Raw genomic sequence first — 18,002 nt, 5'->3', positions numbered from 1 at the left:
TATCACAGTGTTTCTTGTGTATTTGGCAGCAATGATATGATTACATTTTTTTCTTTCGTATTTTGCAGCAATGATATGATTACATTTTTTCTTTCGTTTTTTGCAGCAATGACATCATCACAGTGTTTCTTGTGTATTTGGCAGCAATGATATGATTATAGTGTTTCTTTCGTATATGGCAGCAATGATATAGTTACAGTGATTCTTTCGTATTTAGCAGCGATGATCTGATTACAGTATTTTGCAGCAATGATATGATTACAGTGTTTCTTTCGTATTTTGCAGCAATGATAGGATTACAGTGATTCTTGCGTATTTTGCAGCAATGATATTATCACAGTGTTTCTTGTGTATTTGGCAGCAATGATATAATTACATTTTTTTTCTTTCGTATTTTGCAGCAATGATATGATTACAGTGATTCTTGCGTATTTTGCAGCAATGACATTATCACAGTGTTTCTTGTGTATTTGGCAGCAATGATATGATTACAGTGTTTATTTCGTATTTTGCAGCAATGATATGATTACAGTGATTCTTGCGTACTTTGCAGCAATGGTATGATTACAGTGTTTCTTCCGTAGTTGGCAGCAATGATATGATTACAGTGTTTCTTGCGTATTTTGCTGCAATGATATGGTTATAGTGTTTCTTTCGTATTTGACAGCAATGATATGGTTATAGTGTTTCTTGCAAATTTTGCCGCAATGATATGGTTATAGTGCTTTTTTCGTATTTGGCAGCAATGATAATATTATTAATAAAGTGTTTCTTTCGTATTTGACAACAATGATATGGTTAAAGTGTTTCTTGCGAATTTTGCTGCAATGATATGGTTATAGTGCTTTTTTCGTATTTGGCAGCAATGATAATATTATTAATAAAGTGTTTCTTTCGTATTTGACAGCAATGATATGGTTATAGTGTTTCTTGCGAATTTTGCTGCAATGATATGGTTATAGTGTTTCTTTCGTATTTGGCAGCAATGATAATATTATGAATAAAGTGTTTCTTGCGTATTTGACAGCAATGATATGATTACAGTGTTTCTTGCGTATTTTGCTGCAATGATATGGTAATAGTGTATCTTTCGTATTTGGCAGCAATGATAATATTATGAATAAAGTGTTTCTTTCGTATTTGACAGCAATGATATGGTTATAGTGTTTCTTGCAAATTTTGCTGCAATGATATGGTTATAGTGTTTCTTTCGTATTTGGCAGCAATGATAATATTATGAATAAAGTGTTTCTTGCGTATTTGACAGCAATGATATGATTACAGTGTTTCTTGCGTATTTTGCTGCAATGATATGGTAATAGTGTATCTTTCGTATTTGGCAGCAATGAAAATATTATGAATAAAGTGTTTCTTTCGTATTTGACAGCAATGATATGGTTATAGTGTTTCTTGCGAATTTTGCTGCAATGATATGGTTATAGTGTTTCTTTCGTATTTGGCAGCAATGATAATATTATGAATAAAGTGTTTCTTTCGTATTTGACAGCAATGATATGATTACAGTGTTTCTTGCGTATTTTGCTGCAATGATATGGTAATAGTGTTTCTTTCGTATTTGGCAGCAATGATAATATTATGAATAAAGTGTTTCTTTCGTATTTGACAGCAATGATATGATTACAGTGTTTCTTGCGAATTTTGCTGCAATGATATGGTTATAGTGTTTGATTCCAATCGCATGCACATGATATTATTTAGCATTTGGCCATACATTTTACGGAGTTTAGGCAGCAATCGCATAAACAACAGTATTTAAACAAATCAACCATATATTCATTTTATAGATCCGACGAACATTGATTTCTTTGGACAACATGTTCCAGTTTTTGTGCCAATGTTTTTTGTATAAAAGAGACCAAGTAAGAGAAATTAAAATGCTGCTTTTAAAGTTCAAAATATGAAAATGAAGCAGCAGAAACGATATAGTGTTTAAAACATCTGACTCTGAATACTAGTATGAGGTTTCTATTCATTTAACGGGAAAACAGTCATAAGAACCCAAAAAAAGAAGAAAAATTGAGAAAAAATGCACGAAAATATTATACGTTTATCAAAAGAGATAATATCTGAGCGTATCAGGCTCTCTACAATTATCCCTATGCCTACGAGATAATTATATGATTCTTTGCTTCCAATAGCCTATCATTACGTTTTAATATGAAGGTACGAAAGGTTCAATCTTATGCTAGATAACCCGATCCATCTGCTTCATTTTGATTGTCAATGGCTCTTGTGAGCGGAGCGTATGTTTTCTCTTCATAAAGAAAATTAATCAATTTATGAATCATGGATTCAAACCAAACCTTTTATAGCACAGTGTAAACAATACCTTTGGAAGAATCGGTGGACTGAAAATGAAACAAAGACTATGTTTGTTTTTTTTGGAAGGGTCAATTTTAAAACAGTACGAACTGGATCAATAGTACAGGTAGAAAAAGGAAGTTTAATAGGTGTTTTCCGACTTTCTTTAAGTTTTGACATGCAAAATTTATGATAAAGTATATTATCTATAATGAATTATTTATTATTAGACAAATGAGTACAATAAAATACTTGTCCATTAAAACATGAAACTTTAAGGCAACCGCTTTAACTGTCCACTGTTTACAGGGAAGTTTACAGTGAAGTCTACTTTGTTGCGATATCTCTTTAATTTGAGAGATAGCTGTCTGTTAAATATATCTAAAGGTCTCGGATTTATAATTTTATTTCTAGGATGATATCCTTCTTTGTAATTGAGCTAGCAGTACACGATCGAACTTTGATTGGTGACTGAATTTACTATTAAGACGTCTCTTTAAACTACACAGATAGCTGTTAAATTTCTGCTAGAGATATCTGTAAGAATTTAGGCGGTATCTTACTACACAAAGGTGCTAGCTCCTAAACCCATAGAGATGTATGCTTAACACTACTACAAAGCTATCATTTAAATAGAATGAGATATCACTTTGTCTTAAAATGTTAAAATGCTACCTTTAGTGCTTAAGAGATGTCTCATTTTCTAGCTGAGCCAGAAGGGATGACGCCATAACGCGCGTAGAAACAAATTACTTGGAGCGTTTCTGACGAAAAAAGAAAATGATGTGTATTGGGATCTGATCTCTTTTTGTAACGTTACTTTATCTGCCATGTTGCTAGCACTTTACGTTTTCAAGCTATGTCGTTCAAACAGAGTGCTAGCACTGCTGTCTACAGAGCTAACTTTAAACACTGCTAGCTTTTTTATGTTAACTGCTATCTCTTTCTGTGAAAGAGAGCTCTCTTTATCTATAATTGCTAGCTTCAAACATAAAGAAATATTACAATTTATGCAGAGAGATATCTTCCAAACGGCCTTATGTAATGTAAATGTGATATAATAGCTTTTTATTATACAGATATTTCATAATTGCAGTACTATCTCTTATATATGTCTTAGCATTGAAAAGATATCTCTTTGTCTTAAACTGACAGTTTTATAAAGTTACAGAGATATCTCTATATTTCATATAGTCACTGAGTAATATAAAATAGAAATACACAGTTCATCAAACTGTAAAGAATATCAGCAAGGATATATTTCTACGGAGCATCATTCACTTTGAGTACAAATATATTTAGTCTGTGTTCAGACCCAATGTTTTGTTAACAGGAGATAACTCCTGAAGCTATTCAAATTTTGAATAATTATGTTCCCTTCATTCTCAAAACATCTGATAATCAGTCAGTCAGAAAATATAAGAGAAATGAATGAAAAAAAAAAAGATTATCTAGTCGGTAGCCAGACTAAAATATATTTTCTGATTTTTTATATTTTTAAGATATCAGATAGTAATATAGTAGTCCGCTAACATGCTAACATATACCTGTTGTGGTGTCAAAAAAATGAATAGAATTACATCCTATGTTACGGATGGTAAGTTTTAATATACTTTCACACTAAGGGGCAATTATGACATATTTATGCCTAAATTTATAAAACCTTACACTCTAGACCAAATATATATGACTATTTTATTACCAAAAACTATCACTTTAACCGGAACGAAACTGCTGTTACTGCCAGAGATATCGCTTCGGAAATAACAAGAGATCACAGAGTGATCTTGGCGCCCACCAATGTGCCATTTTTGAGTGTTCCAAATTTCAAGACTTACTGACTAGCTCAAGGTCAAATTTCATTTCCGTACACAACACTGTGCATGTGGTCCAAATTTGAAAGCTGTAGCTTGAGAAGTGTGAAAGTAGGTCACTAGATCAATCTTAAGGTCAAAGTTTAATTCGGTACACAAAACTATGCAAGTGGTCCACATTTGAAGGCTGTAGCTTGAGAAATGTGAAAGTAGGTCACTAAGTCAAAATCAGGGTCAAATTTCACTTCAGAAACAAATGTATGCATGTAGTCCAAAATTGAAGCCTGTACCTTCAAAAATGTGAAAGTAGGTCACTAGGTCAGTGTCAAGGTCAAAGTTTGTTTCGGTACACAATCCTATTCATGTGGTCTAAATTTGAAGCCTGTAGCTACAGAAATGTGAAAGTAGGTCACTAGGTCAATCTTAAGGTCAAAGTTCATTTCGGTACACAAAACTACGCAAGTGGTCCAAATTTGAAGGCTGTAGCTTGAGAAATGTGAAAGTAGGTCACTAGGTCAATGTAAAGGTCAAAGTTTGTTTCGGTACACAAAACCATGCATGTGGTCTAAATTTGAAGCCTGTAGCTACAGAAATGTGAAAGTAGGTCACTAGGTCAATCTTAAGGTCAAAGTTCATTTCGGTACACAAAACTACGCAAGTGGTCCAAATTTGAAGGCTGTAGCTTGAGAAATGTGAAAGTAGGTCACTAGGTCAAAATCAAGGTCAAATTTTATTTTGGAATACAGAACTATGCATGTGGTCCAAATTTGAAGCCTGTACATTCAAAAATGTGAAAGTAGGTCACCAGGTCAATGTAAAGGTTAAAGTTTGTTTTGGTACATAAAACCATGCATGTGGTCCAAATTTGAAGGCTGTAGCATGAGAAATGTGAAAGTAGGTCACTGGGTCAAAATCAAGGTCAAATTTCATTTCGGAACACGAAATTATGCCTGTGGTCCAAATTTGAAGCCTGTACCTTCAAAAATGTGAAAGTAGGTCACTAGGTCAATGTCAAGGTCAAAGTTTATTTCAGTGCACAAAACTATGCATGTGGTCCAAATTTGAAGGTTGTAGCTACAGAAATGTGAAAGTAGGTCACTAGGTCAAAATCAAGGTCAACTCATGTCAAGGTTCATCTTGCCACTCAAAACCATACATGTGGTCAAAATTTGAATGTTGTAGGTTATTGACAAGAAGATTTTAAAAGCTTTTCCCTATATAAGTCTATATGAACCATGTGACCCCAGGGCGGGGCCATATTTGACCCTAGGGGGATAATTTTAACAAACTTGGTAGAGAACCACCAGGCGATGCTACATTACAATATCAAAGCCCTAGGCTTTGTGGTTTGGACAAGAAGATTTTCAAAGTTTTTCCCTATATAAGTCTATGTAAACCATGTGACCCCCGGGGCGGGGCCATATTTGACCCTAGGGGGATAATTTGAACAATCTTGGTAGAAGACCACTAGATGATGTCACATACAAAATATCAAAGCCCTAGGCCCTGTGGTTTTGGACAAGAGGTTTTTCAAAGTTTTTCCCTATATAAGTCTATATAAACCATGTGACCCCCGGGGCGGGGCCATATTAGACCCCAGGGAAATAATTTCAATCATCTTGGTAGAAGACCACTAGAGGATGCTTCATACCAAATATCAAAGCCCTAGGCTCTGTGGTTTTGGGCAAGAAGATTTTCAAAGTTTTTCCCTATATAAATCTATGTAAATTATAGAAATAGACAAAGGGCCATAACTTACTAAAAATTTGTTGAACCAGTCTGATTTTCAGGGGGACACAACTAGGGTACCAATACATCATTCTGACAAAGTTTGGTCAAAATCCCCCTGGTAGTTTCTGAGGAGATGCGATAACGAGAAATTGTTAACGGAAGGAAGGACGGACGGACGGACGGACGGACGGAAGGACGCCGGACCACGGACGCAGAGTGATTTGAATAGCCCACCATCTGATGATGGTGGGCTAAAAATACCTAGGTAAGTATTTGTCAATTATGATAACCACTCTATTTACAACGGTAGTTATAATTTTTAAGCAACACATATATCGCTGTTTTTTTTTGTGTGTGTGTTATGAAATAACTTTTTTGTTAAATGCAGTGGACACTGATTCGAATACACACGTGTCGTTTGTTGGCAGTCGGCAGTGTAAAATTAACATATTATTTAATACCTTTGTAGCATCCCGAGAGTTTAAACTGACCCATAAACCAATATATATATAATATATAATAATATAATATATCCAATAACGAAACTTCATAATAAAATGATATTGTGGCCACAGCATCGAATTGACATACTATATTCGTTAAAAATGAAATTTAATGTCTTGCAATGACTAGACAAGAAACTGGTAACCTGTTGCAGCTTCAGAATCAAAATATGTAAGAAAACGGAAAAAAAAACATGTCCATATTCTCACTGCAAGTATAGTTACAAAGAAAATTACCGTTTAACACTATAGACTAAGACATCGCTATGACCAAAGCTACGTTCAATATTATAATTATCATTATTACATTATTACTAACGCATGCAAAAGTAACAAAATTACTTACGTTCAGTCAATCAAGCGATTACTCCTTGGATCATTTGTACAAAAATCTGTACAAATTATTATACAGTATGTTTCACACCATCAAATGTAATCAAGATATTTCACACACCTACGTTAAAGTATTTTTTTGATTGAAAGTTTGCTCTTTCAACCCGCGATGTAATGTGAGATACACTATAGCCTGTTATAATACTGATACCGTTATATGTCAGTGGGAATACTTGAACTATCGTATACAATATCATATTAAATAATAACAGTCTAGTAGATTTCAATACACAAGTTGTTTGGATCATACGAAACTTCAGGTTTGAAATTTTAGATATCAGAATGCTAAATCAAAATATTGTGACCAATACGGTGTAGTATATCGCAGTGTCCGATTTTATAGTATCATGTTTCAGGTCCGATTCAAATTCATTGAAATTTCTATTAGTGTTAGTAAATGCACATATATACCCTCTGACCGCGGCCTCTGACAATGTATAAGACAGCATTTGTTTGGATAAACTTCCCACCGACTCTATAACAAGTCATATGATGACTGTCCAACTTTACAAGGTGTAGCAAAACTCTGGGTGTCCAACCGAGTATCATTTCAAGCACAGACGGACACCTAGGTACAACCACCAAAATTCTGCTAGCCGTTCTACGCGCTACATGGGGTTTCGAACCCTCAGCGGTGAGGGTCGAGTAATTGGGAGCCAGAAACCTTAACCACTCGGGCAAGACTTTTATTGGTGGGTAATAACCATGGCCGTTTCAGAAATGAGCCATTTCCTAAAGTTTAAGAATCATCTGTTATAAAATATCACAAAGGAATTTTCTCTAATCAATTATCTGTGGGTCTTTTGTTTGGTAAAATTTGCTTTTTGAAAGATTAAAGCATCTCTTTTTGTAATTAAGTAACTAATTCGATACACAATTAATGTCCATCTGTAACACAATCCTAAATTAGTCAAATCTGCCAATATTAAGTATTAAACATTTTAGAAAAGTCCTAAAATGGCCCAAAATAAATATAATACTGTGATAACATATACTCAGTTCCAAAAGAAAGTGTGCACTTTTTAAGTTTAAATATTTCAAAAAATTCCCCGACGTTTTTGTTTCATTTTTTCATACACTAACTCTCAGGTATAACTCAAAATCTAAAATGCATACCAATTTGATTTAAATTTTGGTACCAAACATTATAAGTTTTCATGAAAATAACGGAGAAAAAATAACAGAAAACTAAGTGCACACTTTCTTTTGGAACTGAGTGAAAAAAATAATTTCTTTGGCAACTGTAGTTTGTCATGGATGCACACTCTAGAATGACGCAAAAACACCACACCAAATGAAAGAATGATTTAAACGCCTGTCATTTAGCACGTGCAAAAGCAAACCAAATGCATAAAAAAAGAGATTTTGAAAATTTTTAATATTATGTAAAAGACGTGAAAACGGCGACCGCCGGGTTCGCAGATTTTTCAAAACCATCGAAAATGGTGTACATATGGTTATTCAAGACTGTTTCCAGTGAAAACTATCAAGCGAATTACTTTTAAAAGTTATTTCTGAACAAATTTGTCACACTGACAGATTGTCCTTTTTGCCGAGACTACTATGCACATAAAAAACTAAATTAATAGAATGATGCTTTTTTTTCTGTGTAGCGCTTTCGGTAAAGTAAGTTTCAAATATTTAAGTTCCTTCTTTTTACATTTTATTGCTAGTAATTTGTTTAACACTAGGTCGAAATGTTTTAAGGACCTACACATTACATAAAAACAGTGGATAAACATTAAACTATAAATAACATTAATAGGTGTCATGTAACAACGTTGAACATCTATAGAGAACGTTTGATGAAACAATGCAACGTCTAAATATAAGAACTATCATGACTTACATCTTTAAACAATCAAATAACAACTAAATTTCAATTCCGACTTCCTTTAGTTTAGAACCGTTGCATAAAAGATAACCTTGTTATGTATATCATATTTGAAATCAACTGTTTTATGCATTTGTTTTCCCTTAAAATGTTTCAAAAGTGAAAACAATAACCCTAAGGCGGAACATCTTAAGGCTAAACATCGTAACGAACATAGCATCAGCAATCACGGTTACTAATATTTCAGATTTTTTTTTTGATAAACATACAAGCAACCACAAGGTTAATTAAAACATGCATGTAGTAAAATGTGCGAGTTCACAAAGTAGAAAGTAACTTTTTTTATAATTATTGCAAAACAAACTTTACTTACCATTTCTTATTATTCCCTTTTTTACCACAAATACTGACTTTTGAAATGTCCGTGTCCACTTCAACAAGTGTAACAAAACGGAATTTAAATAGACTATAGATTTATATATAAAATCGTTTAAACTAACAAATTCTCGTAATCTCCTCTACTACAGAGTAGGTAGAAAATATTATGCACATCGGTCACTAAACTTTTGTCATTCACAGATACTTGAGGGCAAGCCATAAACCCAACAAAATTCGTTTAAAATTTTCACTCGACTCCATTAAAGAAAATGTAGGAAGATAATTATTCAAAGCATACTCGAAATTTATTTGGATTTTCTGTGATCCGACAAAAAATTGAAATTTGATAACCCTTGTTTATCAAGAAATATTTTAATGGAAGCTGTGCAGGTGTTAAAATATAATCGATGATGCGCTCAACAATGTGATGAATATCAGCATAGTGAATACTTGACAATTCTGTCATTTTACGAGAAAAAAAAAAGACTTCTATCATGAAGGAATATGACTATGTTAAAATGTTCTCAATATGACACTTTTATGTTATGGAAATAAAAAAAACTTCAATGCAACCACTGGCTTTGTTTCTTTGACAGAATTTCCAGTCAATACTAGTAGAAATCGCTTTGGTTATCTTATTTAGAGCCATCCAGCTGGCTTACGAAAGGCCGGTGATTCTACCCACGTGATGAAATAATGCACCTGGGGTCTTCCTCAACCATCAAAGCTGGAAAGTCGCCATATGACCTATAATTGTGTCGGTGCGACCTTAAACCCAACAAAATAAATTAAATATCTTAGATAATTTCATTATTGAAGAACATTTTTGTAGTTATCTTGGATTTTCCATTTGGGTTGGATTTTCCATGTAGGCTTTTACGTAATTTATAGGACAGCTATGTGGAAAGAATCTTGACCTTTACCATAATTATACTAGTACTAGCACCAAATTATACAATTCACTTTTTTTATTATCAAAATGAGCTTGATTGAAAATATTAAAGGGTTCGATCATTACAGACGAAAATTGGACAGAAATGAACAAGAAATTTTAGCTCGTACACAACTGTAAAATTTGATGGGAGATCGTGCATGAAAAAGTTTTATAAATAAAGCTATCAAATTCGTTTATATCCGTCATTCACACCTTGGTATCTTAGAAAACATATGTAAATATCGGGAATCTGCAATGTTTGATTGATGATTTTGCTGCGTACATGCACTTTATGTAATCTTATTTTGATATATGTGTAAAACTTACAGAAGGCCAATGGTTCTACCAAGATGCACGTCCGTGATAAAATAAGGGCCGGATGGGCACATTGCGTCTGCTTCTATCGTGAATGATAAGTTAGAGAACTGTCGATTTGACTCAATTTCCAACAAAAAATAAATGATAAAGCATAATTTTAATATGTATGTGTGTGATAGGGGAACAAATGTTCATTTTAAATAAACTGTACTGGTTTTTGTTCCAGTATGTACAGGGATGTGCAGAATAAATTATATAAATGTGTCGGTACATTCTGAATAATCAGAAGTGGCAACTCCGACTTTTGTAATATACCATGTTTACTTATTACAAACAACACCTATTCCTTTTCTTTATTTATAGCTTAGTACTGTATGTATGTTTAATTATATTATATTCATTTGCTTGTCTCGGTTCTGTAAACTCTTATAACAGGTGGCGCGTTAATGTTGCAAAGTGTCAAAATTAATGGCAACAGTGTGAAAAAGATAAATTGAGCATGGTGCCTCAACGTTTTGTGATTATTTATCTATTATACTAGCTTTTCAACTGGGTTTTAGATACGAAAGGGCATGTGGCAAAACTATATCTCACTATGCATTAGCTTTGGGATATACAAGTTAATTAATTACAATTGTTTTGAGATAGGTGAGGCTAAGCTAATACAATATATAAGTTATGATATAAACCCAAAGTAGTGGACTGATTTCAGTTGGCGTTATATAATCTTTATTAAAAAATAAAAGTAGATAAAATAAATGTAAAATTCTTACTAGATCTGTACATGTTATTGACTATGAACATATTGGATCAACGGATCAAGTTTGGTCTAGATATTGTAAAACACGAAATAAGTCCATCAAAATCTTTGCAGTTAGTAGAGGAACTTTTTAAAATTTCGCTTTCGTTTATGTTTCATAAACATACTTACATGTAAAAGTATGCTATTTATTCTGAATTAGAGGCCTATGTGGTCGAGTGGTTAAGGTCGCTGACTTCAAATCACTTGCCACTCACTGATGTGGGTTCGAGCCTCACTCGGGGCGTTGAATTCTTCATGTGAGGAAGCCATCCAGCTGGCTTATGGAAGGGCGGTGGTTCTACCCAGATGCCCGCTCGTGATGAAATAATGCACGAGATGGCCACCTAGGGTCTTCCTCCACCACCAAAGCTTGAAAGTCGCCATATGACCTATAATTGTGTCAGTGCGACGTTAAACCCAACAAAAAAGATATTCTGAATAAAGTGCAACTAAGTTCACAACAGGCTTCTATCAAGTACACGTTATATGATATACGAGAGGCGTTCAATAGATAATGATACTCCGTGTGTAGTTATGTAACCGGTGGTTATTTTTAAATTCGGTTTTCGGCACATTATAGAGCAATTTATTGGAAACAAAATGCCATAAGAATGATAAAATCGGTAGATTCAAAGTAAAAATATAATCATTTGAGTGAGGTGTACTCGGGTATGAGGGCGACGCACGACAATCAACACGACACGACGCACGACATAGCAACGCGACGGACGACAATGTACAAAGACATTTTAACATTGAATGTCTCATTGTCGCGCTAGGTTTTAACAAAAAATATTGCAGTTAAAAATTTAATGTCGTTGTCGCGAGAGTCGTGTCGTGTGTCATGTTGAATGTCGTGTGTCGTGTCGTGTGTCGCGTTGAATGTCATGTGTCATGTCGTGTCGTGTGTCGCGTTGAGTTGCCGTGTGCCGCCCTGAGAACACGACACACGACATTCAACGCGACGGAAGAAATGTACAACGACACTCGACTTTATATCGCGCAAATGTCGTGGAATTGTCGACTGTCGATTTAAATTATTAACAACGACACACGATATTCAACGCGACACGCGACAACGAGCAACGACACACGACAGTCTATCGCGCAAATGTCGCGAAATTGTCGCATGTCGAGGTAATTTATTGAGGGCGACACACGACATTCAACGCTACTCACGACAAGACACTCGGCAATGAACAACAACACTCAATTTTTAATGCAACATTTTCTGCCTAAACCTAGAGTGACAATGAGACATTCAAATGTTAAAATTTCATGTGTCGTTGTACATTGTCTTCCGTCGCGTTGCAGTGTCGTGCGTCGTGTCGTGTGTCTCGTTGATTGTCATGTGTCGCCCTTTGATGTGGCACTGGCCGAATTCCGTAAATATGATATCACTGCAAGTACAGATGCCAAGAAAAATTAGAACATGAAATGTAAAATGTAGTTAACTTAGGCTAGGACCACTACTACAATGCTACTGCCGTTATTATTTTTTATTATAATTATTATTACTGTTATTATTATTTTTATTGTTTCAGAATTCACCATAAGCCTTGCCTTTATTATTCAAGCATGCAAATCAAAACTCACGTTAAGTTTATCCACTGATTACTCCTAGGATAAATCCACGAAATTGTTGACATAACACCAATGTTGATATGATTTGTATCAAATATAATAAAGACACTTCACTATTTTTTTATATTTTATTGCAGATCATCTAAAGATTGCTCTTTCAGCCTGAGATGTATTGCGAGATATATTATAGAATGTAATAATACCGATAAAGTTACATTTAACCCTTTGCCTGCTGGCGGCAGTAATTCTGCCTTTGCGACCAGTGCAGACCAAGATCAGCCTGCACATCCGTGCAGTCTGATCATGGTCTGCACTGTTCGCTATTCAGTCAGTAAATTTTCAGTAAACACCCCTTCGAATAATAAATGGTATTGCCCAAATTGAATGATGGACCAGTCCATTATAGAAATTTAGCAGGCTAAGGGTTAAGCGAGAATTTTTGTACTATCGTATACAATATCATGTTTAATGATACAAGTTGTTTTGTATCATTACTTCTCACCACTTGCATGAAGTACGGTTTTAATCTCCTGGACTATACGGTCTAGTTATCAGATTTTAATCAAGGTCGTCTAAAATATCGCTGTATGCTTTTCCAGCTTCAATTTAATTTCATTTAAATTACTTTTTGCGTTAACCTGCTGACCGATGACAACGTACCACACAGGGTTGCTATAGTATGTATTTATACAAGTCATAAGATGGATTTATAAAGAAATAATCTGCTATGAACTACAACAGCTATTTAAGCATGCATGAAACAATAAATCAAAATGTTCTAAATCCAGTACATTAACGAATCAATTACGCCTTCAAATGACACTGACTCCTTGTTCAAGTTATTTAAGCTATTAAAAAATATGTACCATGCCTTTAAAACAATGGACTACATCAAATTGAAAATAGATGGTTTATAACTTGCAAGCAATAACAATATCCCTTCTTTTTTATCTTATAACAAGAAACAAAACTACTGGTTCAATATCCTTCAATTCCCGTCAGAACCAAATAAGCAGAATTCGTAAAATTTACACATATATCAAAATAAGACGACATAAAATGTTTTACGTAGATTTCCAGCTGACATTAAACAATTGTCAAATACGAATATTCAAAACATTGTGCACCTTCGAAAACCAAACAAATGTCCAAAATCCGGATCTTGGACAATATACTGCTGACAGGCCTCTTCTTTAATAGAAACAGAATCCAATATGCGTTTTTAGGTTGAAATATTCTATTGAATTAATCACACGTAACAAATCGAAAGCTGTTTTGCACGATGTTCCCTTGTGTATAAGTGACTTGTTTTTGTGTATTTTGAACTGTTATCAATACCGTCGTTGTTTTATGAAATTTAAACATGCAAACGTTTTTTTCTTACAGAGATACATCCATAAAAAATAGTTGGTAGCGATAGTACAATGTCATCATCTTCAGATGAGTCAGGGCGCTACAGTCTTAAAATGAGGCATAAGTTAGTACTTCACTCATTTTATGACACCAGTGAAAGTTTTCTAGGAAAATGGCGTGTTCTTATCACATTCAGAAATTGATGAAGCTTAATTTTTTTTAAAAAAAGCTGACCTATCACATCGGTAATATCTGCAGTAAAATATTGTAATATTGAAGTTTTGAATGAATGTTTTTAAAAAAGTTGGTGTCAATTTAATTGCAAAAATGTACAAGTATGCCATGTAATTTTGAATGCCATCTGACTTTGTTAGTTATTTTAAACTGACACTTTTACGACACATTAACTTGATTAAGGAAGAACGTTTCCCAGATCACTCACTATAGTATCATAAATGACGCCTAGTGCCATATCAAATATGGCCTTAATGGATGCGTACCTTGTTTACAAAGTACAGATATTTTCTACAGCTGTGTTACTTTTTTTTCTGTATTATCTATTTTGAATAACGAATACAATTTGCATGTATAAAAAAAAAATGACACTATGTTTATTTCGTCGTCCTTGTAAAGATTTTACATTTGTTTATTTCCTTTGTTTTGCTGGAAAAATGAACGATGTATTAAACACTAAACATAGAAAAGAATATAGAAAAAGTAGGTAGCGACAAAACACAATGGATAAACAAAGGATTCATTTTAAGGCAAAAGTAAATTTTCACAAATGAAATACCTTATAATCCTAATAAAGATAAAATAAAAAACTAACCTGACACATCAACTGCATCAGATTTTGAAATATTATCAGATAATTTAAATGAACTTTATGATAAATATGTTTTCTTTTACATTGACACTTTTACCACGTTCATCTCATTAAGGGTTCTAATGCAGCTACAAGTAATTCAATAGATCTGTTTCTTATTCATAGATGCAGACAATTTGATCGCAATATTTTCAAACAAAATCTATAACAAGAGCTGTCCGTAAGACAGCCAAGCTCGACTATTCGAAATATTGTCCCAGAAGCAGGAAAATATTACCCAAAAAGGTTAAAAAGCAAAAGAGTTTTAAGTTCAAAAGGGGAAATAATTTGACCAAAATGCATACCAGTTATGGGACTTGCTGCTATCAACTAGTTTTATAACCCCGAAGGCACATGTGAAGTTTCAATTCAATATCTGCATTAGTTTTGGAGATAGAAACTTGCATGTAAAACTTTAACCAGAATTTTCAAAGTCCAAAAGGGGGCATAATTTGCCCAAAATACATGCCAGAGTTATGGGACTTGACCCAGTGAGGTTGGTAATTGATCTAGAAAAAGAAAAAATAAGTTTCAAATCTATATGCCTTTTAGTAATAGCTGTATGTACTTGCACGCAAAACTTTAACCAGAATTTTCTAAGTCCAAAAGGGGGCATAATTTGGCCAAAATGAAAGTCAGAGTTATGGGACTTGCTGCTATCAACTAGTTTTATAACCCCGAAGACACATGTGAAGTTTCAAATCAATATCTGCATTAGTTTTGGAGATAGTAACTTGCATGTAAAACTTTAACCAAAATTTTCTAAGTCTAAAAGGGGGCATAATTTGCTCAAAAAACATGTCAGAGTTATGGGACTTGCCCAGTGAGGTTGGTAATTGATCTAGAAAAAGAAAAAATAAGTTTCAAATCTATATGCCTTTTAGAAATAGCTGTATGTACTTGCACGCAAAACTTTAACCAGAATTTTCTAAGTCCAAAAGGGGGCATAATTTGGCCAAAATGAAAGTCAGAGTTATAGAACTTGCTGCTATCAACTAGATTTATAACCCCGAAGACACATGTGAAGTTTCAAATCAATATCTGCATTAGTTTTAGAGATAGTAACTTGCATGTAAAACTTTAACCAAAATTTTCTAAGTCTAAAAGGGGGCATAATTAACTCAAAAAACATGTCAGAGTTATGGGACTTGACCCAGTGAGGTTGATAATTGATCTAGAAAAAGAAAAAATAAGTTTCAAATATATATGCCTTTTAGAAATAGCTGTATGTACTTGCACGCAAAACTTTAACCAGAATTTTCTAAGTCCAAAAGGGGGCATAATTTGGCCAAAATGAAAGTCAGAGTTATAGGACTTGCTGCTATCAACTAGATTTATAACCCCGAAGACACATGTGAAGTTTCAAATCAATATCTGCATTAGTTTTAGAGATAGTAACTTGCATGTAAAACTTTAACCAAAATTTTCTAAGTCTAAAAGGGGGTATAATTTGCTCAAAATACATGTCAGAGTTATGGGTCTTGACCCAGTGAGGTTGGTAATTGATCTAGAAAAAGAAAAAATAAGTTTCAAATCTATATGCCTTTTAGAAATAGCTGTATGTACTTGCACGCAAAACTTTAACCAGAATTTTCTAAGTCCAAAAGGGGGCATAATTTGGCCAAAATGAAAGTCAGAGTTATGGGACTTGCTGCTATCAACTAGTTTTATAACGCCGAAGACACATGTGAAGTTTCAAATCAATATCTGCATTAGTTTTGGAGATATGGAGATAGTAACTTGCATGTAAAACTTTAACCAAAATTTTCTAAGTCCAAAAGGGGGCATAATTTGCTCAAAATACATGTCAGAGTTATGGGACTTGACCCAGAGAGGTTGGTAATTGACCTAGAAAAAGAAAAAATAAGTTTCAAAGCTATATGCCTTTAATTGATGGCTGTATGTACTTGCAGGCAAAAACTTAACCAAGGTGTGACGCCGACGCCGACGCCAGGGTGAGTAGAATAGCTAGACTATTCTTCGAATAGTCGAGCTAGAAATAGATTTCGATGAAACTGACTATGGTGTCCCGCTAGAGCCATCTGCACAGCCTCCCTCTCTTGATTTGTAGTTTCTACGACACAAATCTTGCAGCTAGGCGTTGTACTTTCTACAACCGATTTATTAAACAAGGGTCCCTCGTTTTCACCATATGAGCCGCGCCATGTGAAAACCAACATAGTGCATTTGCGACCAGTATAGATCCAGACCAGCCTGCGCATTCGCGCAGTCTGGTCAGGATCCATGCAGTTCGCTAACGGTTTCTCTAACTGCAATAAGCTTTGAAAGTGAACAGCATGGATCCTGATCAGACTGCGCGGGTGCGCAGGCTGGTCTGGATCCATGCTGGTCGCAAACGCATTATGTTGGTTTTCCAATGGTGCGGCTCATCTAGGTTTCCACATTTCACAATCGTAGTTTCATTATTTCGACGCAACGTTCTTTTGCTGTTTTGAACTCACAATACTAATATGCGGCGATGGCCGTCATTGGATACCGTAACTGACAGATGAACGAACTTATGATAGTTTGCAATGTCGATAACTTACAAAATAATAATACATATTTTGAATAGTGTTCAATTCTATTCACTCGTACTGAAAATATTTAGTACGGCTTAGTAACCCTCATTTCCGGTTGGGTTGCTAGAGACCAGTGGTTCTAGGACGGTATCCGCATTTAATTAATCTTGAATGACCTCACATAATTAGATATGAAAGCCATAAATAGCGTGCATCTGCCTTCTGTCGTCTGAAATTACCTACAACAAAAACGTTGGTAACTGCGTATTAGATAAATAAAACATGGGTCAAGACAAATCATACAAATTAATTAGTTGTTATAATTACGCCCTCATTTCTGTGCCAGCTACTTTGGCAAACAAACGAACAATGCAGGTCAGAAACTTGGCTTGTTCTTTATTCTATTGTCTAAATACCTATAAATTGTTTGTTTCTTGTCTCTATATATACTTGATCATGTCCAAGAAATATTAGAAATGCTCTCATTAAGATCAAATTTAAGTATGCTCTTAAGTAATGAAACACTCGTGGCGGTTTGAATTCGTATTTTGTTTGCTTTCTAGCAAAACATTTGTTTACCCAGAAAATTAAATTGACTCAAGTATGGGCCTATTCGGTACGTTTGTTGCCGTTTTTTCAACAGTATTTC

General features: G+C 34.3%; 1 protein-coding gene across 2 annotated transcripts in view; it reads right to left on the bottom strand.

Annotated features, from left to right (window-relative positions):
- Nucleotides 1–9,162, bottom strand: part of LOC123528857 (cadherin-like and PC-esterase domain-containing protein 1) — a 63,747-nt gene extending 54,585 nt beyond the window's left edge. The window contains exon 1 of one of the 2 annotated variants that reach the window (XM_045308892.2): nucleotides 8,971–9,162. The gene's annotated coding sequence lies outside the window, so the exon portion shown is untranslated. Of the gene's footprint in view, nucleotides 1–6,716; nucleotides 6,850–8,970 lie in introns of those variants that run through there. The other variant, XM_045308890.2, reaches the window with a different exon arrangement.
- Nucleotides 9,163–18,002: the final 8,840 nt, after the last annotated feature.

The sequence above is a fragment of the Mercenaria mercenaria genome, chromosome 13 (genome assembly GCF_021730395.1).
Source record: "Mercenaria mercenaria strain notata chromosome 13, MADL_Memer_1, whole genome shotgun sequence".
NCBI lineage: Eukaryota > Metazoa > Mollusca > Bivalvia > Venerida > Veneridae > Mercenaria > Mercenaria mercenaria.
This window is presented reverse-complemented; position numbering and strand designations above follow the sequence as displayed.